General features: G+C 43.8%; 1 protein-coding gene across 9 annotated transcripts in view; it reads right to left on the reverse strand.

Moving 5' to 3' along the window:
- Positions 1 to 26,006, reverse strand: part of LOC146757038 (receptor-type tyrosine-protein phosphatase T-like) — a 114,821-nt gene that overhangs the window by 41,268 nt on the left and 47,547 nt on the right. Inside the window, exon 1 of one of the 9 annotated variants that reach the window (XM_085523348.1) lies at positions 21,120 to 21,330. The exons of the other annotated variants lie outside the window; for them this stretch is intronic. The gene's annotated coding sequence lies outside the window, so the exon portion shown is untranslated. Of the gene's footprint in view, positions 1 to 21,119; positions 21,331 to 26,006 lie in introns of those variants that run through there. 9 annotated transcript variants of the gene reach the window in all.

Here is a 26,006-nt window from a genome sequence, read left to right on the forward strand (position 1 = left end):
AAAGAGAGGGAGGTTTGCTGCTCACTAAACGAGCACAAGGGATCTTAAACCAGCATGGGTTCAACTCATAAGAAGTGGGAAGGAGAAAACAGCACTTGAGAGAACACATCCAACATTATTTGAGGTTACAGCCTGGGCCAACGTTCATAAAGACCATTGACTCAAATCAGTCACTGCCCCAAATGAGTTCTTCCAAGGACATTTAAACTGTGGTAAAGACACGCTCCTGACATAACCAAACTGCAAGATGGTTCCTGCAGCAGAGACCATTCACACAGATGTGAACCTTACTAACCCAGGTAAGTGAGAACAATCCTTGCCCCCAAAACACAACCATTTTAATATGGGAACAGGGAGAAGGAAAACAAAAACTGCAGTACAAAGTTGGCAGTGTGTGCATGGCTCTGCAGCATTCAAGTCCATGGGCAGAAACAACAGACAGGTAAGTGTAGCTGTGCCAGCAGATACAGCTTGTTACCTTGTTCAGATTGGCTATCAGGAGAAATTTCTTACCCAAAGCAGTGGTGATGCCGTGGAACAGCTGCCCAGGGAGGTGGTGGGGTCACCATCCCTTGGAGGTGCTCCAGACCTGCGGAGATGTGGCACTGAGGGATGGGTTGGGGTTGGACTTGGCGATCCTAATGGTCTTTTCCAACATTACTAAGTATATGATTGTATGATTTTATTGCTCATACAAGAGCAAGTCTCGAGCTCTTCTCTGCTGCCCACAGCAAGAACGATGTGGTGATGGAGGTTTCGTGGGCCTGAGTACAGCTGTGCTTCTAGCTCTGCCAATGGCCTCCTTCACAGCCATGTTCTCTAAGCCTCTGTTTTGCCATTTATAAAATGAGGGTTATTACACTCCTCCACACAAACATTTTTGAGGTTGAGGGCTTCTATGCATTTCCATAACTGCTGAGTGCTGATGGTTAAGCAGCAAAAACACAGGTGAAATGCGAAGTGGCCCCAAAAACAGAGCACTATTTGGAAAAGGAGGCAAATTCTCTTCCAGCTTAGAATAAAGTAGAATCATTTTGCCCTTCTACGCCAGCTGGGCTGCTTGCTGCTGGCCACCCCACAGCCCCACTGCTCAGGCCCCAGGCTCACCACACACTTCTCACAGCTGGGATAATCTCTAGTTGTGGAAGCTTTGTTATTTCTTCACCAAAAACATCTGCAACGTGCTACAGGATGTATCTGTGCTTCCTTACAGAACAAAGAGTTGCTGTAACATATCAGTTATAAATTGGGCTTCATGTATAAGTAAGAGAATGGAGTTTGTTTTTACAAAGCATACATGCATCAGCGCTACTTTTCTGAAGGCATCAGTGTAGATCTGCCCATGAATAAACCTGTCAGCAAAGCACCCTGATGTGAAAAGCTCCTGCAGGCAGTGACTGCGTTCCCATCCCCACGTTTCTCTAAGGATTCTTGCCTGTGGATGGAAGAAAACAACAACAATACACTGCAATCCCATCCCAAATCCAGAGTGTTTGTCCACTTGGTAATGCACCGCAATGTATCAGAGGCTGACAGAGCACAGCTGCAAATCATCTGCACATAGATCAGATGGTGGTGAGGTGAGCAGGCACTGAGAGATCCTGCTCTTCCCCTGAAATGATGCAAAGTTCTGAAGGAGGGAATCAAATGCAGAACATTTTTTCAATAAGAAACCATGGAAATTTGTGACTCCATAAGAGTCGCTTTAAAATGCACTGAAACATGCGTGGAGAAGAAATATGGCATTTCCTAGAATCAGAAGGCTGCTGAAATAAGCACCTGCTTTTCCTCGCTGGTATGCTGACTATTTATCTTCATTTCTTGTTCCAAGTGTCAAACCATTTCATTACAAAATAAACAAGAGATTCTAATCTAAGAAAATGATATGACTCAATCACCAGACAACAGCTGCTCCAAATTATTTTAAAATAATCTATTTTAAAAGACTAGCCGTGTCACATCACGCTGCTGTATTCTGCAAAAGAAACCCAGACAATAAAATTAAACATTTTAAAACCTAGACAGAAAACAAACAACAAGAGGCTCAAAAAAAAAGAATTTCACTTTGATTGAAAATATTGAAAATATTTGTTTTGACTCTGATGCAGAATAAATGCAAATAAGGAGAGAAGGAAACGTCTCACAAGACTGAAGCTCGATGTTTTTTAACCAGCTCCCCAGTTATCTCCTGCACAGCAGACAGCTGTCGCCCTCTGAAAGCCGCCCCCTCTGCACACTGCAGTGGCTGCCTTGAGTTTGCAGGCGTTGTTTGCAATTTACCTTTTGGCTCCTGGGTGACTCAGTGGTCTGAAGGAAAAGTTTTAGGGCTCAACATTGCTGCTGTTGTGATCACAGCAAACGCGGGCCCAGGCTACTGCACAGCGTGAAGCCAAGAAACAGACAAATAGATCCTAAATCTTCCTTTTGTTTTCATCATTAGGAAATGTTTCTTAAATTGAAGCAATACATTGGAAGTAATCAAAAGATCAGAAGGCAGAGGAACTCAGGGAGGTAAGTAAGAGCCACGTTCCCAGCACAGCAGGAGGATGAGCCCCCCCAGACAGCAGGGACATAATGGGGGTGCAGAGAATATACTCCAGACATTGCTCAGTTCAGCATCCATCCAAACTGCCAAACCTGGCCAGGCCAGTCCAAATTCCTCATGGATAAAATGTTGGACACATCAACAGAACAAATGCTGACACTTTCCAGTTTAGCTGATTTCCAACTGTTTAGTGACAAATCTGCTGTAATAAGACTACGGAGAATAAACCACAACAGGTCAGTGTCAGAACCAGGATGGTTACTAAGTTCACTACTTGTTATTTAAGCAGACATCCAACCTACACCAGTGCGCCCAGCCCCACCAACCAGCAGCTCCCCTGTTTACTCCATCCTACTCCGTGTTTTATACAATTTAAAGTTCAGAACAGCAACCCCTTGAAATCACTGACCAAACACCGTGTTAACAGCCACAAAATGAAGACATAACACTGAGAGCACAGCTCTCTCCTCCTTCACACCGCCTAATTTAACACAATTTGCTGGGGAAAAGTGAATGCTTTACTAGCTGTCATCATCTCTGACTGTAAAACTTCTATTACGATGTAAGGCTTCCATCCTCAAAGGAAAGGCCACAGCAGAGAGTAAATGAACTAGGAAGCACAGGGCTGCTCTCCACTGCAAATCTTTCTTCAGAAGGAAACACATAATTATAACAAATTAATTCTAACTTGTGTGATTTTTCCATACCTCTCAGACGTACGGGCAGCTGCGTGTCCACACCAAGCAAAAAGGCACTGTAATGTTGGAGTGTATTACTATAGGGGTTCATCAGTATTATCATACATAACACCAGTAAGGGGAAGAACAGCTGAAAACTGGAGGCCAAAAAATTTACCCTGCAGGGTTTCTACTGTTAAGAACGTGGTAATTAAACAGCAAAACAAAGCATCAAGGGATGTGATCAATAGCCCTTTGGGTTTAGACATTCCTTGGAAGGATGCATCCTGGCACAGTTGTGAGGACCTAAGCTCAATATAACAATAAATCATGATAAAGATGTCATCACTTTGTTGTAATGGTCCTTCTCGCCCTGCAGTACTGTGCACTAAACCCCCCGGGAGCCCTGGATGGTTGTTCAGATTCTCTTTAATCCTCTTAAATAAATTAACAGGGAGATATTCTGCTCAAGCCATGGCTGCTGTATCCATTTGATCTTCCTGTACATCAGCACATTCAGGTAAGCTCTCACACTGATGAATAATGAAGTTATTAGGATTTCATGTGCCATAACCTTAAATCTGAGGGCAGCAAACTCTGATGTCTCAGGATTGAGAGCTTGTCAGTCAAGGCAAAAACATGTTCATACGGTCCTTCTCCCTGAAACCTACACAACGCTACACATCATTTTATGTTACATCCTTTGCCATATAGAACTAATTAACGTTGGTGAGCAAAGCTTGGTCTCTACAGCCACATTCATCACCAACCATTAGGACTACAAGCTTCCCCTCTGATTTCAGGGACTGCAGCCTGTTGGAATGCAAATGCTAAGTACAGCTGTTAAATCAAATGCTACTTTGTAGACACATTATGCAATTCCATATATCTATTTCCCATTTTTGTGACAGCCTGCACAGCAATTCAGTGAAGGCATCTGAAACCTATAAATCCATTACATTATCCCCTGCATCCCCATTGATGTTTTATATCCCCATCCCTACAAAGCGGCCCGTCCTGCCTCCTCATTCTCCCTCACACAACCCCTACCACAAGGGCATACTTGGAGCTGACAGCTGGCAGCACATTTACTTTTTCAGCTAGCAGCATTCCAGCTCAGAGCCTGCTCCTTGCTATGGAGAGACCTGAGGGTACAACAAACCCACCTCATGCACAGGTACATCCCTAGCTAGGTACATCCCCACTGAGCAAAAAAAAGGAAGCTTTTCTTGGATTATTATTGCTTTTTCAACCCCTGGCTTCAGAAACAAGGCTTGAAATTGGAATTTATTTTACCCTTGGGTCCTTTATTTGTCCATGAACCCCATCCCTACCCCAGGGCAGCAGCTTCCCCCACCTGCAGGCAGCCACCCACAACCCACCACAGTCCTTCATACTCTGGCTTCCATTCCACAACAGGGCTGGCATAGCGTTCCCCAGACTGATGAGAAAAGTTTGTTGCAGACAAAATGTGATTCTCCAGGACTAGAATTCCTTACACAAATCAGAAGCGCAGAGAGAAAAGGGGTGGGATATCAGTGCTGTGCCTGCAGATGGATGGGAGGGGAAGCAGCTGAGAAGCCTCATGCTTGAAAGTACCTTGGGAAACAATAGGCTATTTCATTTTTAATCTTGCTTTACATATTCCACTCTATGCTCTAATAAAGCCTACAAGCAAATTTCATTTTTCCCCTGTTTCTCAAAAATAAACACAAACAAACCAAGGCTCTAAAGTCTGACAAATATCCTTGAACTCAAAGTTATTAGAACATTTCCTTCATTTCCTGAGTCACTGCCTGAGGGAAGCAGTGCTCCCCGAGCCAGGTGCTAAGAAGCCACGTGCTTTACAAGTTAACTGTGTTATTTATTGTAGAAGGAAACCAGCTCTAGTTGTCTCCTAGATGCTATCTCCTTCCGTTTAGTTGGGGCCAGCAGGGTATAGGTGAAGCTGCCTCCTGAGCATCTCATGTGGCACCACTTCAGGAATCACTGACCCCACAAATACCAGCTTACACCATAACCATTGCTCTGCTGTGTTAACCTGACTTCCTGAAACAAGTCATTTTGAATCTGAGCGTGTATCATGAAATATCTAACACCAAAAGCAGCTTGCATTACAATCTGAGACAAGAACAAGAAATGACCAGTCCCAACCACAGGTTCCCCTCCTACTTTCGAGCTGGAACTGACTACAAAAGGATTATCAAAACGCTCCTAAAATGACATGCATCCCTTCTATAGCTCAGCCCAGTGAGCTGGAGCTGGCTTCTCCCCAGTCACTGCACGCCAGGCTAAGCTGTGATGAATTAATTGCCCTGTCCTCTTCACTGACATCTCCTGGAATCAGGGATTAAGCTGAATATCAACAATTAGCACTGCTGAATTCAAACCTGACAGCCCAACACCTTTGCCCAGCCTGGAATTTAGTTAGGAATGAAAATAGTCTCCTTTCATCTCACAGCCTCTTGCTCAGGACCATCCTCAGCAGCACAGCACAAACAGCTCCCAGGCATTTTAAGTGGGTCCTGCAATACAGGGAGCAAGTTACAAAGTAGTGTCACCATCAGCTGTGACCCAAGAGCAAAGAACAGCCTATGAGACAGAGCACAGATTTCCATTTCCACTTGCATTAGAGGTGTTTGCTTCCCTAAAGGGAGCATGAAGGACCAATCTCCATCCAGGTGTGCCATCCTGAGATGCTGCAGAGCATGCCTGCAATTGCACAGCTGAATACCTACCAGCAGTGTCAACAAGGATGTTTGGTACAACATACAAGCTGGAAGCACCTAAGCAAACACTTTGAGCCCAGCAACCCACTCAAACACATATTTATCTTCCTTTACTGCTAAGGGCACATAAGTGCATGGCCACGTGCTAATCTCAAAAGGAGATGGATAAATGAATCAAGCCCAGAGCTGCTCTGTTAGGATAAGATGCACCAACCTATGAAAAGTCACACACACAAAATAGTAAAAAATGACCTTGAAAGAAGGAATCAGCACTAATGACCAGAACTCACCCATAAACCAGCACTGCCCTGGACCCCTGCAGTTTGTCTCATGCCAGCGCCATAAATCAAAACTCCATTTTCCCACACCGGCTGCCTGACACTCCTCTCACAGTCTGCATCTTTGTTTTCTGACATAGCACAGAACTGAAACACCAGCATCTCAGGCTCCAATTACACATGAACAAAAGGCGTAAGGCTCGCTGTGCTCTGCTGCTCATCCAATAACCTGCATGCCTCTACCTACCCAAGTTCTCCAGATGCTACTGACTTCCCAACATGAGCTTTCCATACCATGCCAGAAAGGCAGAATGCATTAAGACAGAAGGTATGCCTAGTTTTCTTTTGCACAGTCTGTTAATAACAAAGGCAGTGATTGCACTTTATACAGCTCTCTCTCCAGTTATGCCATCAGCTGTCCCACCTTTGCATTTTCCTCACCAGGGAGATAAGAAAACCACACACAGTAAGCGAAGGGCAGAAATAGGCTGTGCAATTTCCATGCCCATTTTCCTATTATTTAAATTAACATCTTCCCATCCAGCACAATTCCCCAAGATATACACTGGCTGGTCACAAAGATTTTGGAAACTGCTGCAGGTCAATCTGTTACAATTCAGCCTTACAAAGCAGAAGGGAGCACAGCCCAGTTCCCCCTACAAATGTACACCTGCCATAAATAACAGGGCCAGAACTTCTTCCTCTTGAAGCCAACATTAGAATCCCTGTTTAAACATTCTGAATAAAAGCAAATAAATCCACCCGAACTGCTTTGGCCAGCAAAAAAAGCCAAGTTGCTTTTTGCAGAAAAATGGTCAGCTTTTCCAGCCAGATAACACAGAGTAAAGAACATAAATTTCTCTATGCAAAGTATTTGCTTGGGATGCAGTGGTTAAGATGCTGTCTTGCATAACAGTATTTTTAGCAAGACTGACCATATTTTCCTGAGTAGCTTTGCCAAGGTAGACAAGGTGAAGTGCTCGGGAATACTGCCCAGCAATCCACGTGGCTGCCAGCAGAAGGCTGCACCTGCTGGTCCCATCCTGCTAGAGCAGAGCCACCAAAGGTAAGGACTCAGCCCATCACTTGGGCACAGAGCTGAGAAATGGGAAGGAATACAGGAGGTGTACCCAAATGGAGAGCTATGCTGGGAGCACAGCCCATGCTTCCCAATGTGGGGATGGAACCAAAACAGGGAGTACCTGTGAGCTGAACACCTGTGAGAGCCCTGGGGTACAGCTTTAGGAAGCCCTGCATCTGCATGAAGAAAAAGAAGCAGCACTGCAGCCAAGCACAGCCCCTGCTGGACTGCAACGTGTCCCTGTGCAGGGCAGCACAGGGATATGAGGAGCCCACGGAGCAGAGGTGTGTGCCACTCTGCCCCCATTAACCCCACTGCAGAGCGGTACAGGAGGTGAATCTGTGTAATAAACAGCCTGCTGCTCCTCAGCCCAAAATCTTTTCTGACCATCTTCCTACATCTCATCAAAATACACAGTTTATATCATCCAAACCCTAAAGGATTTCTCCTGTGTTCTCATTTGAAAAAGCCATTCAGCTCCCTTAAAAACATGAATTCCAATCACCTGCACAACACCTTCCCCAGCTGCAAAGTCCCTGCTCTCACTCAAGGCCATGAAGCTTCACCCCGTGATTTTGCTTTCCACACTAATCCAAATCTTCCATCAAAAAGAAAACAAACCCTGTGCCCGAGACACCAGGGCCTTCAAAGAGACTTCACAGCATTCGTACCCAGAGGGCCTTCATTTGTGCACAGACTGTTTGTGACTCTCACTGAACAAAGTCACTGTTTCCCGTTTCCTCTTGAATAAATGCTGGGCCTAACTTTCTGATGTCCTGGGGAGAGTCCAAAGTCAGGAGAGAGCTGGAAGTCTTCCATCACCTTGGAGAAGCAACACTGCTTGTTCCTCAAGACATAAAAGCACGAGAGGAAATACCTGTGTTGTGTTCAAAATGAAAGTTAAAAGAAATACTTGTTTCCTATCACAACTGTTCATTGGATTCTCATTTTGCATCATCTGAACGAATACAGTCATCATCCCTTATTGCCAAACATAAATGGCACTCATCTGAAAATACACGAGATCAGCTCCATCCCCCTTTCTTTGTTTGGCAGCAGCATTCCAAACAGCCTTCCTTTCACCCCTCTTTCTTATGACATATTCCTCCTGATGCACCAAAGATTCTTGGGTCTCTTTTTGGCTACATTAAAAGGCATCACCATTGAAAGAGTCTCAAAAGATGAAGTTTAATATAAACTAATTTACTGCTCCACCTGCCCCCTTAGGATAACCCAGCTCTGCTTCTGCCCCTTTCACTAATGAGCTGGAAAACCAAGCCAAAGTCAGCTGGCTGCTTGGTGCTATCTCCAACTCTGCTTCACAAATAGGAGCTCTTTCAAGCTCTGCCTTCATTCTTGGTCCTTTGCTCAGAGCCCTCCACCTGTTCTCCATTGGCACCAATTGGAAGTTGCATCACTATCTCCTACTCCTTTTTTTTACCCTCAGAAGTGTTTGAAGAAGCCAGAATTGAAAGGAGACAGCTTGGCTTCTCCATGACATTGTCACAAAGGGCCGGGAGAAACCACAGTGCCAACATCACTGCTGTGTCAATGTCTGGACACAGAGCTGGAGCAGGTGGCAGGGAGGAAGCCAACAGCTTTTAGCTTGTCATCGCGAGGAGGTAAACAAGGTTAACTGCTGCAGATGTAGACTTCAGCTCTGCACACTGGGAATCACATAATAAAAACAGACTTGAAGGATGCTGGCACTTCGCAAAATGGACCTCGTTAGATTTCAATTAAAAAGCAAAACTGGAAGAGCTGAGAACACAAAAGAGTGAGTTCTCTGCTGACGGTATTGCAGGCCTCTCTTTTACTTCTCTCTCCCACACTGTCCTGTATTTTTCAAACCCATCACTCTAAGCCATTCCTCCTACAGTGGGAGCACAAGGTAAGCAGAACCCACCCAGGCCCTGCATGCAGCACTACAAGTTTCCCAGCCTGAGCTGCAGTAACATCAATACAAACATGCAGAAAGCTCTTGGCTAACGTAGGCCTAGAAATTCTTCCAGCCTCAATTGATTCACAGTTTCACTCTCAAAGCCTGCAAGGTTCAACTGCAAATAGCATAAGAACGATCTCTTCTTCCTGAACACATCAAAGCTGAGTACAGTATTTTGTGCCATATTTTAGCTTCATTTCCAGATTTTGCAGACACATCGTGTGGTCTCTCAATCTATTCCATCAGCTGAAAGAAGGCAATAGGCATGGAAAAAGAAATGGAAACATGACATTTAGCCATACCTAACACATAGTGGGAATGTCTGGTGCGTGCTACCTAAACTTACCCTGAAAGAACAGCACATCATTCTATAGTAGAAAAATGCTCTTACAGTAACATCTTGAATTATGCTTTGCAGCAATCTCAAATGGATTTAGCAGCTGTTCCTGGACTCCATGCAATATTCGTGTCTTTTTACCAGCAAGCATTCAGACTCTGAATAGCAATAATGAGAATGCAAACTTGACTGGCTCAGCTTTGGCTCCTAAGCATATGACATGAGTAGGCTAGCATCAAGATGTGGCAAACTGGAGTGCAGACACCTGGGCCTGAAAAGTCATGCTGAAAACTTAAGTTTATGCTGCTTCTCCTTGTTTCTTATTAAAATAATTTGGAGGTTTGAAAGTGAAACAGATTTATGAATTCACTGGGGAACGGGAGAGAGTCATCACACAGTAATGGAAAGGCAGGTTTTATATTGATTCAAATTAAGGGTAATTTATTGGGGGGGGGGGAGGGGGGGAAAGCCATGATTTGCATGAAAGATGCTGCCTAAAGACACAGCAGTCTAAGCATGTCTTGATATATTTCATGCCTACAGACGCAGACTGGTGCAGCTCACCCTGCTAAGCGAATTAGCGAGCTGTACTGCTCTGCACTGACTTCCTCAGTTTATGATCAGCAAGAGAAAAACCAATCCGTCATAAGGCTTTGTGCTGAGATAACTCAATCCTTTTGTACTTCAAGAGCAGTTTCTCCTCCTTGTTAATTTGGAGCAGTCTGATCCTTCTTACCCCCTCTGTCCCTCCCAAGCATTGAATCAGTGCTATGGCTGTGGGGTGCACCAGGACTCCTCCTCCTCAGCTGCTTTAGTCCTCATGGGGCTTTCACCCAGAAGGTCTTTGACAGAGGAAACAAGAGAGTAAATGAGAACCTTTCGCAGTGAGCTCAGGTTCCCAGCAAGGCCTCTTGAGCATATACATCAGTCCCAGCAAGATCAGTGCTTTCCAATCAAAGCCACTTGCTAAGGGAAGCCATTCACCATGCTTAAGTCTTACAGGTCCAGCATTGCTCAAACTTCAGATTTGACTGTTATCATAGAATCACTCCAGTGGGAAGGGACCCTTGAAGGCCCAACTCCTCTGCAATGAACAGGGACAACCACTGTTCCATCAGGTGCTCAGAGCCCTGTCCCCCTGACCTTTAGCGTCTCCAGTGATGAGGCATAATTTGTTGGAGAGACTGCAACAGTTTCATAGAACCTCAGAGATCTCAACATTTCCTGACCTAAATGCTCTGCCTCCACTCAGTGATCCACTCAGCCTCCACCAGGATCTCTCCAGCCAGAGTGATGGGAACTCAGCTGAGTGCCAGCAGGACCAGGTGGGTATGGCACTGGTGGCCCAGAACAGCATTTCCATTCCTCAGCTGTGGCAAGGAGCAGCTTCCTATGTGCTCCCATTGCCACCAGCTGGGATGTAGTTATGCAACCCAGACGTCAACTCAACAAGCCTACTTCTTCTGGAGCATCTCACAGCAAAGCATTTCTGTTTACAAAAAAGTTTGATTTCAATAAATGAGTGTAAGAAACCAGAAGAAAAGCACACTGCATTCACTTGCCTTCAGCACACGTTACATCCTGCTATTACTCCATTGCACCACAAACAAGCCCATCAGAGATGCAGTCTCCACAAGCAGGCTATGTGAGCAGCACGCTGGGCAAGCATGCAAAGTATTGATCTCACTAGACTAAACACTCACATGGGACATAACCGAGTTTGTATTTGCACATACATGCTCCAGGAGTTAAGGATTTGATAGAAGCAATCACACCACAGAGGCAGAACGGGGTCTGAGCAGCCCAAGTTTGCATTTTGCCTTTTGCATACACACTGTTTAACAGCAGGGAAGCATGCAAACAGAATTCAGACAGCTTTATGGAAACCTGGCTTCTGGGGGAACTGCTCCGTGGCAAACAATAGCAGGATTCAAAGTAAATCTTACAGCCAAGGAGAAAGCCCCTGCGATGGGGGAAATGGCATGAAATGTTGAAAAGCCTCTTACAAAGGCAAATTATCACAGTGGCAAAGGGAACATCTACATTCCCAGTTCGTAAAAAGCAGTAATTAATAAAGCCAGAGCAAAAATGTAAAATCTAATGAATAACTGAATTGTTCAAACAAACTGCCAGTTTAATAAAGTGGAATGACAGAAGCAAAGTGTGGGGAGTACAATCCCAAGGTTCTGTTAGCAGATAGAAAATTCATGGATCGAGAGAGAAGAAGAAAAGGTGATTTAGCATCAAAGGAAATAATTACTCTTCAAGTAAATAAGAATTAGAATGAACATTTATATTGTCTCCTCTCCTCCTCTGATCGTCTCCAAAGCTCAAACCCATTTTAGTTTGCACACTTAGATAATTAAAGCTCCAGAAAGAATATCATTTTTAATGAGCCATTTCTGGACAAAACCAGCACATCTTAAAACACACCCAAGTACTTTGATTAGTACATCAAGTTTCTATTAGCTTCCATGGTGCAATAAGTTCAAGAAAATTGCTTCCTGCTGGTCCAGTTATGATCCTGTTTTTAGGCAGGTTTTAAAAATTAGAAATACACTGGAGATTTTTCTAAGTAATGGCTTGAGTTCAATAAAAATTATACTTTAGTTAAAAAAAAAAAATACTGAGTCAAATTCTCAGCTAAGACAAACAGGGAAGCCCTCCTGAAGCTGCAGTGGTACCAGAGCTGGGCAGTTGGTATGGACAGAAAAGTCCATTTTCTCGCTAGCTGCCAGCCCTACAAGTTCATATCTCACTGTAAGAGCCACAATGGGTGCAGCTCTTCTCATGTCCCATTAACAGGAACAGGCAGGCCTCACCTCATCCATGAATCTGCTTTCAAACTCAATCCAAAGCGATCAGAGCACCAACACAAAAGCCATGAACCAGAGAGGCCCCATTTCACAGCCACTCCTATCAATCGCATCCACCTTCCTAGATGACATCCACAGAGACTCATCATTCCTAACTTACATTCTGCAGGTCCAAATATTCACAGTCTATTGGGCAGAAGATGGTGAGACACAGCTAATCACAGCATACCTGGAACAGCACTGCACAAGTCAAGATGCAACCTGAAAACACAGCCATCAGGGAATTAGCCTGACCCCACAATGTTAACATAAGCAAACCAAGCTGAAATAACTCTTCAGAAAAGCACCACTTTGCATTCATTCAGCATGTCATCATAACCCCAGGATGGCTTCCAAAGTAAGAAGCACTGCTCCCACAATTAGGATCTAGCTACGCATTTCCATTCCAGACACGCATACCGTGTTTAGAAGTACGGTACAATGAGTACTTTAAGTGAGAAGAGAAGTAATGCAAGTACAAGAGCACAAGCTACACTCTGACACAAAGTCATTATTTTTCAGACTCTGATGTCTGCAAGGCCTGCTCACAAAATTCATCTGCAGGGAGACCGCTCTTCCCACTCTTACAGCAATGAGGACCTGTGTCGTTTCAGATCCTACCAGGTGCTGAGGCTTTTCCCCTCACTTTTTCACTCGCAAGCACAGCTGCTTCTGTCTTCACTGTAACCCTGAAAACTGAGAGCACAGCTGCTAGAAACAACTCAATGCAAGATGAGGTGTCCTGCTCATGCCCCCCTTTGCAACACCCAGCACCTGAGATGCTGAAGGAGCTGTAATGTTTCCCAGGAATGGTACCAGACAGGGACTGTAGCTGCAAACCAAGAAAAGAGAAAAGAAAGCCAGTTTTGTTTAATAGCCAAGCAAAACCAAACTTCAACTCCACTCTTATTAGAAAAGTCTATCATTATAACTAGCTAGAATGTGGATGTAGATGCAACCCCCTTCCAAGAGAAATAATAGCCAAGGCTGTTCTTACAGTGTATCTTCTGCCTGTGAAGGTGAGAGCCTCAGAAATCACTCCAGAAACAGACTCAGATACAGATATAGCTGCATAGAAATGCGGGTTGTTGAGATACAAAACAGCATCTGCCCAACTGCCCAGTTTCCAAACCCCTTAGAGTAAGGCAGGAACCCCTCAGCTATTGGTGGTCATCCCTTGACCCTGCTGGGGATGCCTAACAATGGCTCCTCCATGCAGCAGGCTCTTGGCAGTGATAAGTTACATTTCATAGCAGAAGACTGCAATGATACCTAACAATATTCCCACCCACTGAAGCATATTTCACTCCAGGGAGTTCGGTGTGAAAAAGAAATGCTGTTGAACAGAAGGCAACATATCTTCCTCCACGTTCAAATCCAGGGGCTTGTTTGCTTGCAATGACAAGCAGAAAAAACAAGTGTCACCTCAGAGCAGAGCTCTGTCACCTCATCTGTTACCTCCTTTAAAATAAAGGCTCTCTGAGGGGCAGCTAAGGCTGAATGGGTTGTACCAGATTGCAGTGCATTTAGCTGCTGGCAGTATTTATAATCAGGAAGGTTTATAAGCAGAAATATTTATAAGCAGTAAATTCAGAGGTTGACACATTGCTAAAGCTGTGCTAAACACGACATGGTGCACTGTCCAAATGCTGCATGCCCTCAGGTGAGAAGGGGATGCCAAAGAAAGCATTCTACACGTGAACTAATGCCTGTCCTCCTTCAGCTTTTGGAAGCTCATACTACCTCCACAATTCTCTAAAGGAAACTAAAAGGAAAGCAGAATTAATTTCTACTTTCAGGTATTCCATATTTCACATATTTATTTAACTTGAGACAACATTGAAGATCCTGCGTGGAACTGCAAACAAGTCCAGATGTAAGTCCAGCTTCAGCATGTTTCAGACTGTCTACCAGAACAGAGGAACTTCTTTCTGTTGGGCTTATCTCATTCTTAATTGATTAATCACAGGCAGGGCTTCCATCAGCAGTGTGTGCCCCCAGCATATCATTAAGGATTATGCTCACAGATATTCTGTTTAGACAGCACGGTGTTAAATCCCAGCAAATAATTTGGACACAGACGCACATGGCTCCCTTTAGGAGTAAAGCTGCTAAAACAATTATGTAATGATGTGAAAAAGCAGTGGGTAAAACACACGTCTGGGTTCTTCTCAGGCACAAAAGCTTCACTGGGGTTTCCTCTTTATCTCAGCTTTCTGTGTATGTATATATATAATGTGTGTGTGTGTGTGTGTGTGTATATACACATGTATATACATGTATATATGTGTGTGTGTATATATGACATTGGTACCATGCTTCTCCCATTAGAAATGCCAAACACATCATTTTCTTCTTATGAGGATCTCGGGGTGGCAGAACACCAAAATGCTCATGCAGCAGATGCAACTGTGGCTCACCGGTACCATCTCTTTGTATGACAACTATTAGCACACTGCTGCAGCTGTAAGGAATTCCTTATGGAGAGACTGCTTGCAAGCGGCCACAAGGTCTGCCTGCCTGTATTTAAGGCTGAGTACGGCAGCTAGAAGCAGATGCCCCTCGTGGTTCCGCTGCTGCTGCCGAGATTACACAAGTTAAACTAGTAGCAGGTAACAAGGGACTTCCTCAAAACTCTTTCAGAAGCAGCTTTCCTGGTGCCTGATTACCATGACAGAAGGAACTGGGAGGCTGAGAAGCTCGGCTGACAGCACAGCAGACCTTTGCCTCAGGCAAAGCAGAATGAATTCCCCTCGTTCCCAAGTCAATGCAATTTATAGCCCAGGGCTACGTCTCATTACTCCTGCCCAAGCCAAGGTTGTTGGAACTTCAGTGACAGTTCAGCAACAGACCTGTCTCTCTCTGGCACTCCTAAGGCAGTAGCCACGGTTTTATTTAGCTGGAAATCTGCTCTGTTGTATAGAGAAGTTTAGAAAGGAGGAAAAACTGTTTTGAAAAGTGAACCAATATAAAGATCTTATTTAATAATGCTGTGGTTTAACCTGGCACGCAGCTGAACACCATGCAGCCTTTCTCTCACTCCACCCCATCAGTGGGACAGGGGAGGAAAACTGAGAAGAAAAGGTAGAACTCTCTAGTTCTATTTTTGCACAATGTCATATGGTAGGGAATACCCCTCTGGCCAATTCAGGGCAGCAGGCAGAGTTCTGTACCCCCACCCCCACCGCACAACAAGACAGTGCAAAAAGCTGAAGATCTGAAATGTCCTTGGCTCTGTACAGCACTGCTCAGCAACAACTAAACCATCACTGTGTCAGCAACACCCTTTTTTCTCCTAAAGCCAAAACATGCATCATACTGTCAGCTGAATCCAAGAAGAAAACCTTCCAACTGCAGTGTGGTGTTAGAAAGCAGCATTCCTTTATTCCTTGGGATACATACCAGGTGACCTGACAATGCAAGTGTGTGCTCTCAGAATTCAAGTGACATACATATCATAGAATGGTATGGGCTGGAAGGGACCTTTAAGATCACCTGGTTCCAACCTACTGCTACAGGCAGGGACATCCCCCCCTAGACCAGGTTGTTCACAGCCCCATCCAGCAGGGCCTTCAGTGCTTCCAGGGAGGGGGCATCCCCAACCTCACAGGGCAACCTGCTCCAGTGTCCCACATATGCAATACAATCGCATACATATTCATCCCTCTCCAAGAACTTGTTAATATACTTTAATGTCCTTCTGGGCATGCACAGTAGGGGCCTACGGTGGTCTTAGACCACTTTCTCCTCATTTTTCCATCATCAGCTTCAACACTGTGACTTTTGGCTGATCTTCAACTATTTCTTCCCTTTCATTCCCAACTAAACTAATATACAGGTCCTTAAACTAACATACTGATCCCTATTGCTAAATGAGCCTACAGCAGTACCAGACACAGAAGATTAACTGTTCCAGCTGAAACCAGGACAAATAATAACTAAAAAATGACAGGAACCAGCAAAAGAGCTGTATCTACCAGGCTGCACTACTTAATCAGCAGCAACACAGACATCACAGAACATCACGTAGTTCACTCTGAACAAGGTAAGGATGTGTTCTTTAGTCTGGGTAATCTGCAAAACCAGGATAATTTCCAATTTGCCTGTGTCACAAACAAGAACATGGCACGATAATAATAGTGTTGAATACCCATTATTGTGTTTTCCTCTAAATTTAATACAAGTTTCACACTGTCACAAAGACATGGTAAACAGAATAGCTCAGAAAAGGCTTCTAGCTCAGCAGAAAAAGGAGCCAAGCACTAAAGGAAACAGCATCCGAGACTGTATGAAGATGGAGTCCACGTCCATGATCTGTTTACGCTTCTCTATGCCAATAACCAAGTTAATAATCATTCTACAACCCCTTTCTGGTCCGTGTAAACCAAACCACCACCCAAAACTCAATACGTGGCATTGCTCTGCTGCCAGTACTTCAAGCTACAGGAAAAGCTGGGGATTGTACGCACATACATGAGCTACCCAAAGCGCATATCAATTCCTTAGTGCTGCTCCCTCTGTTCAGCTTGGAACTACCATTACTCAGCCACATGTGGGAGCAGTTCTGTGCAGGAGCTCATTGTGATGGCCTGAATTTGCCCAGCAGTTTATAAGACCACATTTCTGACTCTCAAAAGATGCCAAAATGAGCACCAGAGAAAGATCATTGATCCTGAAACACAAGTTAGATCTAGACACAAGCGTTCTGGACTGAACTATGAACCTGATCAAGTGTTCCACACAAAATACACGACCGGTGTTAGATCTTCAAGGGACAGGAATGAAGATAAGACGGAGCTCCTAGAATGCTCATAGGGGAGTTATTTTGGATTGGATTTTACTCCTTTTGAAGGATCAAATATATTCCTGAAATGATAAGAGTTTGAAAAAGAATCTGATTCTCTGAGGACAGAGCCAGACCTTCACAGGTACCTGAAAGAGAATATGCTTCATTGCCTCAAGACCATACCTTCACCACATCCCTTTATTTCAGCTCCAGGAGCACACAGAAGCTGACTCCAATATCAAAGAGGACATCAGGATACTACATTAGCAAGACATTTGCTCAGCTCTTCTTTCCATCAGACTTTTCTGACATCCGTAGCTCTTTCATTACCTTATCCTCACCACCACTGGTTTTGTGATTCATCCAGGCTCCCATACGTGCTGCCAGCAGCCTGGGCATCCTTCTCCTAAATCACTGTGATTTTCACCAGATGATTAGGAACACAAAACAGAGCTGGCTGATGCTGCTATGCTCTCAAATTCTGATTTCAAGGTGATTTGTGCTCCCTTCCTCCTTGGTTTGTAAGGACAGGAGGGGAAGCAGCAAGATCTCTTTTGTGTGCTTGGAGCCAAATAAGGAATTAACTTGCCTAGCACAGTATCTGCTCCAAAGTGTATGGTACCTCAGGAGGACAATCAATTTCATGGTTCTCTAAAGCTGATTGAAACATGATTACACAGCAAGCCATAGGCTCTTTTTTCTAAGACTTGCCAACTGCCTGTGCTTCTTAGGAACAATTACTACTGCAGGTGAATTCGGTTTGCTACTGGAATGGACATTAGTCTCAATCTTATCAGGAAGTTTCAGACATTTGGGGGTACAAGACTAAGTTAATTGTGCCAAGTGTTACACAAAAGGAATAATCTGAAGAAAGTTATCTTCTAATGAACAGGAAAAAGTGGGTTAGTGAATAATCTCCCTCCAGTGTTGGACTTCAGAGCTAAAGAATGTATTTCATGACTGGATGATTGGGAGCATTTTCTGTTTTAAAACTCTGTTTAAGCCAGATGATTATTGCTACTTATGTCCCTTCCCAGCCCAGTGTATTTCATCCAGGAGATGTGAGGAAGCAAATGCCTTTTGCTCTGACATTTGTGAACTAAGTTTTTTTGGAAGAAGGTTATGGGAAAGTTAAACAACATTTCTGCAAGCCTTTGCAGCCTTACATTTAAAGCTGGCATGAGGTGGCAGACTAAAAGCCCTGAAGAATAAAGTCCCTTAATTTACACACTGCAAAAGCATGGCACGATTAGTATAAAAGGATAAAAACCACAGCCCTGCTCTAGGAATGGCTGTATAAGTTAACCCAGGGAGACCCTGCAAACAAAAGAGGGCCTGTTTGCTATGAGTCACACAAACAGGGAACCAATTAAACCTCAGACTGGGTGGACACAGAACATAACCCAGCCTTCACCAGGATCAGGATCATTAGGGCTAAGAAGTCTCATGCCCAGGCTCCTCCTCCCCATTTACATTTCCTTGGGACTTTATTGCTTTTTGTTTTCTATAAATAAAACTAAATTTAATGTCTATGAGAAAGGGAGAAAGAATGGAGTAGGTAACAAAGCAATTGGGAGTGCCTTGGTAATGTATTCAGGCCATTAAGGATTTCATTAGGTTTACTAAAAGGTCATTAATGATAAAATATCTTCTTTTATTTTACATACTTTCTAAACATTATAGTCTGTTCTGCCATTCAAGCCTGCACCCCACTGACATTAATTAGCATGCTATATATTAAAGAGAGTTTTTAATGAGCTGCTATTTCATATGATTTTATTGGAGAGCCTCATTGTTCAGTTTAATAGCAGAAAATGACAACTATAGAAATTGCTTTGATAGGACTGTGGAATTGAGGCGGTTATTCAACCCCCATGCTTGCTCCTCAGTTTGCTCCTGATGCCAAAAGCGCTGCTTAACGTCTCTCAGAGCCTTGCTGCACTTGCTGTAGTGAAAGCTGTGGGCAATGAACAAAACCCCAAACCAACAAAGGAGGAACAGCAGCATCACTTTCAGCTGATCTGAATACCATACATCACAAAGAAACAGCGGTGAGAACCACACTGCGCCACATTTATAGATAAAAATACCAGTCCTAGCTATTACAGTAGCCCACACTTGTAAGATTGGATTTCTTAGTGATGCAAACACTGAACTATCCATTTGTACCTATTTTCCAAGTTAAGAGCCTGTGCTGCCCTAAGCTGATTTTCAAAGAGCAACTGGAGTACGAAGAGAGAGGAGCAAGGAACCTCAGCAACCCTTCCCTGATGCCAAAACCAAGCAGCTGCCAGCACCTCCTGATGCTGTCCCAGCCTTGCCCTCAGTGATACAACCTGGGTGACACAGAAAGCAGAGAAACAGTGACGAATGGAGAGGGGAAAAAAAGGAAGAAAGTAGTTGGTAAGGAGAGCAGGGCATGGAAACTAAACCCAAAACTAAACTCATAGTACCCAGTGGATAGCAGGACCATAGTTAGAAGTCCCAGGTCTAACATGCTTGCAACAAAGATAACAGTCAGACCAGCTTGCAAAGGAACCATAATACTGGCCTCTCCTCTCATAAGCAATGAGAACACCAACTTGACTGGCTTTTACTCTGCTGCCACCTGTCACACAGCAACAAAATGGAAGAGGATATTGGTGGGAAGGTTTAACCTCCTCTGCCACCTCACCAACATCCATCTCTGACGTGGATCAAGATCACAGAAGAGGAGGCATTACTTTCAGAGCATCCTCCGTACAAAAACCTATACAACCTTTGCTTTCAAGTTAGTCAACTATCACATTTCGGGGAAGCAGGACGCTGTTATATGTGAATATGGAGATGCTACAGAACTCTATCTGCAGCACCATAACAAATCCAACATGCAGAACAAAATAATTCAGTTCCTTCCTTTAAAAAAATATACAATTATTATTTTTTTTTTAGCCGAAAGCCTTCTCTCATTTGCATTGGATTCATATTGCTGTAACTCCGCTGGCTTCAAAAGAACAATAAAAAGGTAATCAAAGAAAGCGTTGTGCTCAGGGGACCGCGTTAGTTCAGGAAAGCTTGATCAAGCGGTTTCTTTAACAGCTGATTCATTCATACTATTTATAACAGCAGCCTGTGATTTACCTGGGGGTTGTCATACATTTAAAGGGAAAAAAAAAACACTCTGACATCTGAGTTTCTCCAAAAAAAAAAGCCTCCCATTTTCTCATCATGATGTTGCTGGAAACCATAGGATTAAAAGGGCATCAGTAACAACTTCTTCCAAGAACATCTTGTAGGTAACAGTGAGCGAGCAGCACATGATTAAGAATCCTACGAACAGCTCCTTAAGGTTCTTATTCAAAAAACAAAACCATCCCTAACAGTAAAACCATCCCTAACTGGGAAATCATTCAAACACTTCCGTAATTCAAAGGCTGCAATAAGCAGCAGTCAGAATGGGGAGAGACAGGGGCAGCCCTGCAGGGCCAGCTGAGTCTGCACCTGAGCACACAGCTCTGCTGCAGGGCTGCCAAAAACCCACACCTGCTGCACCTCTGGGCTGTAAGGAGCACCAGCAGGCAGCAGACACTGCCCCAGAAACTATCACACAGACACAGCGAAGGATAATTCCTATTATCCCCCACGCAATCTCTAAATTGACCCAACCCACTTCATTCCTGCCGCAGCATTTTATGTTTCCAGACCTAACAGCAAAAGGAAAGCCAGCCTGCTTTAAAAGAGCAGCTTTTGCAGGTACTGGCTCCCCACACCGCTGTGCCCAGGTGTAATGCTGTAACACGATGGAAAGCACAGCAATGGCAGCAGTTGTAGCAGCAAAGTCCTTGGCTGCAGCAAGTGAAGAATTGCTCAAATCTAACAGCCACAGAAACAAAGTAAAGAAGCTGCTTACCTTTGGAAGGCCTCAGATACGCAGGGATGTCCAGCAAAATGCTTTTACCTCCACTGCCAAACTTTAAATAAGGTCTGGGAAGGGGTGGATCCTGCCTCCAGCCCTTCCAGTCACTCAGGGGGATTGTTTGCAGCTGAGCTCCCCTGGGTTGGCCCTGCCTTCCCACCAGGTGCTCCATCACTGCTTCAGGCAGTTGATTGCATTTCCACTGTTCCAGGTAAGCAAGGCCTTCCTTGCAGCAGCGCTGCAGTCACTGTAAGTGCCCAGGATACTGCTAACAGGTTGCTGAGGCTCATGTTCAGGGTCTAACAGGGAGCTTAGAAGCTATATTTTTTCTATTAAATAACATGAGAGGATGGTGGGAAGGGGAAAGGCTCCCTTTGATATTCTGCTGGCAAGCAACGCTGGGCTGACAGAGCTGCTTCTCAGATCCCACCAGAAGTTTCTCACTTCCCCCAGCCTTGTCTCAGAAGCAGAATCACAGCCTGATGGTGGACATGTCATCCCAACCCTGCTGAGAGTGAAGTATGGAGCTCCTCAATTGTGAAGAAGAGATAATAAGCAACTGCAGTCAGCACCATTCATTTTTCACCTTCTGGCCTGAATCCTAACTAAGAGTGGTCCACAGCACTGGCAGTGCCTCACCAGCCTGGCCACCAAGTGTTCTGAAAGCATAACACTCAGCAACCATACAAAGAGCAACTGACGTTCAGCCAGTGCAGCCTTCTTCCAGCACAATTCTGCACAAAAATCTGTTAACTACAGAACTAATTTAGCTGTGTATATATGCACAGCTTTCCTAACATGCAATCAAAAGGATGAAGCAGCCAACTGTAGAGCTGACGGCTTCAAACTTGAACAGATTATGCACAGCGCTGCTAGTTTAGATTATTAAGGGATTCTAATTCAACATAACACAGATGTAGTAAAGCACTTATTCTTCCTGTAATTGACTTTCATGGACCCTGGACAAACAACACACTGCAGAACAAGGCACCATATAAAACCGGTGTCAAAGGAAAACATTAGTGCTGTAGACAGAGAAAAACATCTAGTTATGGGAAGACTGCATTGTCAAATGTCCTTACAGGAGGGCGAGAAAGCTACGACCAAAATATACCATCATTAATTGATCATTTTCTGGGTTTTGAGCACTTAATGGCGTCTCCTTAATGCTCTCTTAATGCTCAGCTAAATGCAGCAGCCAGCCGCATGTAGCATGGACTTCCTTCAGTGCACACTTAGTGAGCTTAGTGCGAAAGCTTAGTCCCAGGAGTATTGTGCTTCCACAGAACGCAATTGAGAAGCTGTAAAAAGATTGATTTTCATGGGAACATTCAAAGCCACTTCTGACTGAAGGCAATTGCTAAGAATTGTCATCCTTCTACTATTTTGACTGTAGAGCTTTATATAAATTGGTTGCGAGATTTTGTGGTTGTTGCTTTCCTTCTTGAGGGAGCCATTTCTCATTCTTCTTTACAAAAAAGAAAGCCTTTAAATAAACAAACAAATGACTAAGCCGAATTCACATTTCAACCCTCTTGTCTTCTGCAGGAGGAGTTTACTTGATACACCTTTTGGTAGGGAAGATTTTATGCTAAAAATTTCATGAATAGCTCTAAAAAGGGGGTATGAATAGAACCACAAGCATAACTGTGCAGTGCGCAGCTATCACATCAGATCAACAAGCTTCATTTTACAATAAGGAAGCAGCTGTAGGGGCCAAAGCTGGGAGAAATCTGTTTCCACTCTACTGCAAATGCAGGCAGCGCATCCCACATCTACTGACCCTACACACCAGCATCTAAGAGGCAGTTTGCATGTAACAACCTCTCCTGCTGAGAAAGTGAGTGAAGTGATTGAGAAGAAGTGGTATATTGGCAACTGGAGAGATGTTGTAGGGCAGACTGCAATTTCACATGGAAACTGAGGATCTGTAACCTCAGATGCACAATTTAAACTCAAATCCACCGGGCTTAGAGCAGCTTGTCTCTAAGCATCCCATTAAAGAGCTGAAATAGTGCATGAAAGTCCCTTATATTATTATTCCTAGCACCTAAACAGGGGTTTACAGCATATCGGAAACAGACTGAGAAAATTAGTAGTTAGAAGAGGCAAATACATCCTTATTTCCCAAGACCCCATGTGCAACCCACATGGGACTTAATCAATGTAAAGATGAGAACATAAGTGATTACAAGACTATTCCACACAACATTTATAAAAACAGTTTACAGTTTAAATGTTGCCTTCAGGCACGGCTTTGAAAGGACTTCAATCAGCTGACTCTTTCTTCTAGCCAAGGAGCTGGAAATAGTGCAGTCACACTTGAAATGCTTCTAGGATTGTAATGCATTGTAACAATGCCTTCCCCCTAGTAATATGACAGGTACTTTAGACAGGAATGCTGAGGGTTTTTTGTTGGTGGTCCCCAATAAAGAAGAAACATTCTAAAAACTGGCAATTAGAAGAAATTGGCTACACACAAATAAGATTCTTATGATGGTGAAAACCAACATTGATCGATCACCGAGTGCCCCTCTAAGCTCACAGCTGCCCAAATAAACAGCAAAATGCAGCTTATTTACACTGTAGAGATCAAATACAAGCTTCCAGAAATTACCTGGGTCCACCTGTGTGCAGGATGTACCTCCATTGGGATCATGGAACAAATGCCCGAAAGAACCTCATCTAATCTACAAGCAGGAGAATTTAAGTGCCAAAGCTGGTCCATGACCTTGAATTAGATTGCTTGTTCATGCATTCCAGGGACAGCATTAGGTCCGCCCAGTGCTTGATGCTGGTTTGACTTTACACACGCTTAGGATAAAAGAAAGAAATCTTTGTTGCATGTCTTTGTACACAAAGGCTTTGAAGCTGAACTCCCACGTGGGTTTAAGCACCGTTTGATTATTAGAAATTTTAAAACACAGCAGCTTTTACAGGATTGGTTTTCTTTAAAAAAATAAAGAAAAAAAGAAAAAAAAATTCAACAAGCTTTCAGACTTCCAGGAGACTCAACAGGGGGCAGAGCTTATGATGATATTGTTAGATTCTGCCATTCACAGCTCACTATGAGACAGCAGCAGTAACACCTCTTTCACAAACGGCACATGCAAAAACACCTCTGCAGAGCTTTCTACCCAAACCAGCGTACCAGCAAAATCCATTATCACTCTTCAGCTATGTTTCCAAACACAGATTGATCCACTTGTCTCCTATAAGTACTTACACAACTTGAATCTACCTGGGGACCTGGTTTAGCTGGAGTTCCTCAGCTTTATGCCCCCTGCAGTGCTTACCTGCAGCAGCAGCCTATGCATCTTCCTAATGGCTCACTTGACTGGACAAACTGACACCCACTAGTACAGAACATGTTCATCACATTAACTGCTTTGCTGTGCTCCCCTAACATCCCCAAGATGCACTGCACCATCACTCACTTCTTCCTGACTCACATCTTCATCTTTCCAGCATGCTGACAGCTGACTTGCAACTCCTGGAGCTCTCCACATCCTCTCGCAATGATGATTTCTGCTCCCTTGGAACAGACTACAGTTACACACCAATTTGGTGATCTAGACGATTCCATTGTTTAAAATCCCAACTGAGGCTGTACCCAGTGCAACAAAAGCTTAGAAAGGCGGGGGTTTTATTTGTTTATCTTAAGCGGAACTAGAGAAAAAATACAGTACAGAAAATCCAATGAGTCAGACCTAGATGATGATGGTACAGAAGGAACTGTTACTTCATTTGGGGAAGGAAGATGGCTTTTTTGTTTTCATTTTATTAGGAAAGTTTGTGCCAAAAGGTATTTGAGAGAGAAAGTCACCTGAGTAATATCTATGTGTGAATCTAGGCAGTTATTCCCACGTGTAATGCAGAACTTGACATCACCAGATCCAATTTATAACGTGGTGTTTTTTGATCTGTACCTTGGAGGGAACTTTTCTTTAATAAATTTCAGTTGGTTCCTAGGCTTGTTTCTGCCTAATGACAGCAACACAACTGCAGAGTTTCTAGACAGCCACAGACATCACTGAGTTTCCTGCTCCTGCTGGTGACAGAGCAGTGCTGCCAGGGCTGGCTTTCAGGAACTGTGCTCCCTACAGAGACCTCATTAAAGTAGCACCTCACAGGTTCCTACTTTGACCTTCTTTTATTTTTCTTCCTGTTGCAGTTAAAGCCTTATGCTTCTACCTCGATTGGTACTGCAGAGCGCAGGTACCTGAGAGAACTGAAAACAGACTAACCACTACCTTTTTCTTCCTCTTTAATCAATAGGTCAGAGCAGCATCAGGCTACGATGACAAATAAATGACCAAACTCTGTCTTAAATGACACTTTAGAGGTCATTACTAGTGAGGAATGACTTTAGCATGAAGTCTTAAAATAATGCCTGTAGAGACTTGGTTTTAGGTTTAGGTATCCATAGCAGGATTAAGCAAGCAGTACAAAAGATGCAGTGACCAGGGCAATACCGGAGATTTCTTGGTATTTCCAGGAAGATTAAACTTCAGCAGCAAGTAGTAGGATGAGACATTTCTTTGCAAAGACCTACACTTTATTTACTGAACAATTAAAAATACAAAGTCTCCTGTTACTTAGAACAGGTACACGTATTAGCTTGTTCAACATCCTGACATTAACTATGAAAGCATTCTGGCCTCTCTCCAGATTATAGGTAACCACTCATCTGTATTTTTGACTCCAGCTGGCGAACTCCATTCATGTCAATACACTTGTCCTGGGGTGTCAAGGAGAATGGGAATGAATTCTGGCATTTATTCACAAACCTCAGACACTCAGTTTCTCCAGGTAGTTTTAAACTCTTGGACTTTCATCCTTTTGGGAAGTGGGAAAAGTTGGAATTCACCTTGACTTCTC

The sequence above is a fragment of the Coturnix japonica genome, chromosome 24 (genome assembly GCF_054131305.1).
Source record: "Coturnix japonica strain WE chromosome 24, WE-NBRP24, whole genome shotgun sequence".
In the NCBI taxonomy this organism is placed as follows: domain Eukaryota; kingdom Metazoa; phylum Chordata; class Aves; order Galliformes; family Phasianidae; genus Coturnix; species Coturnix japonica.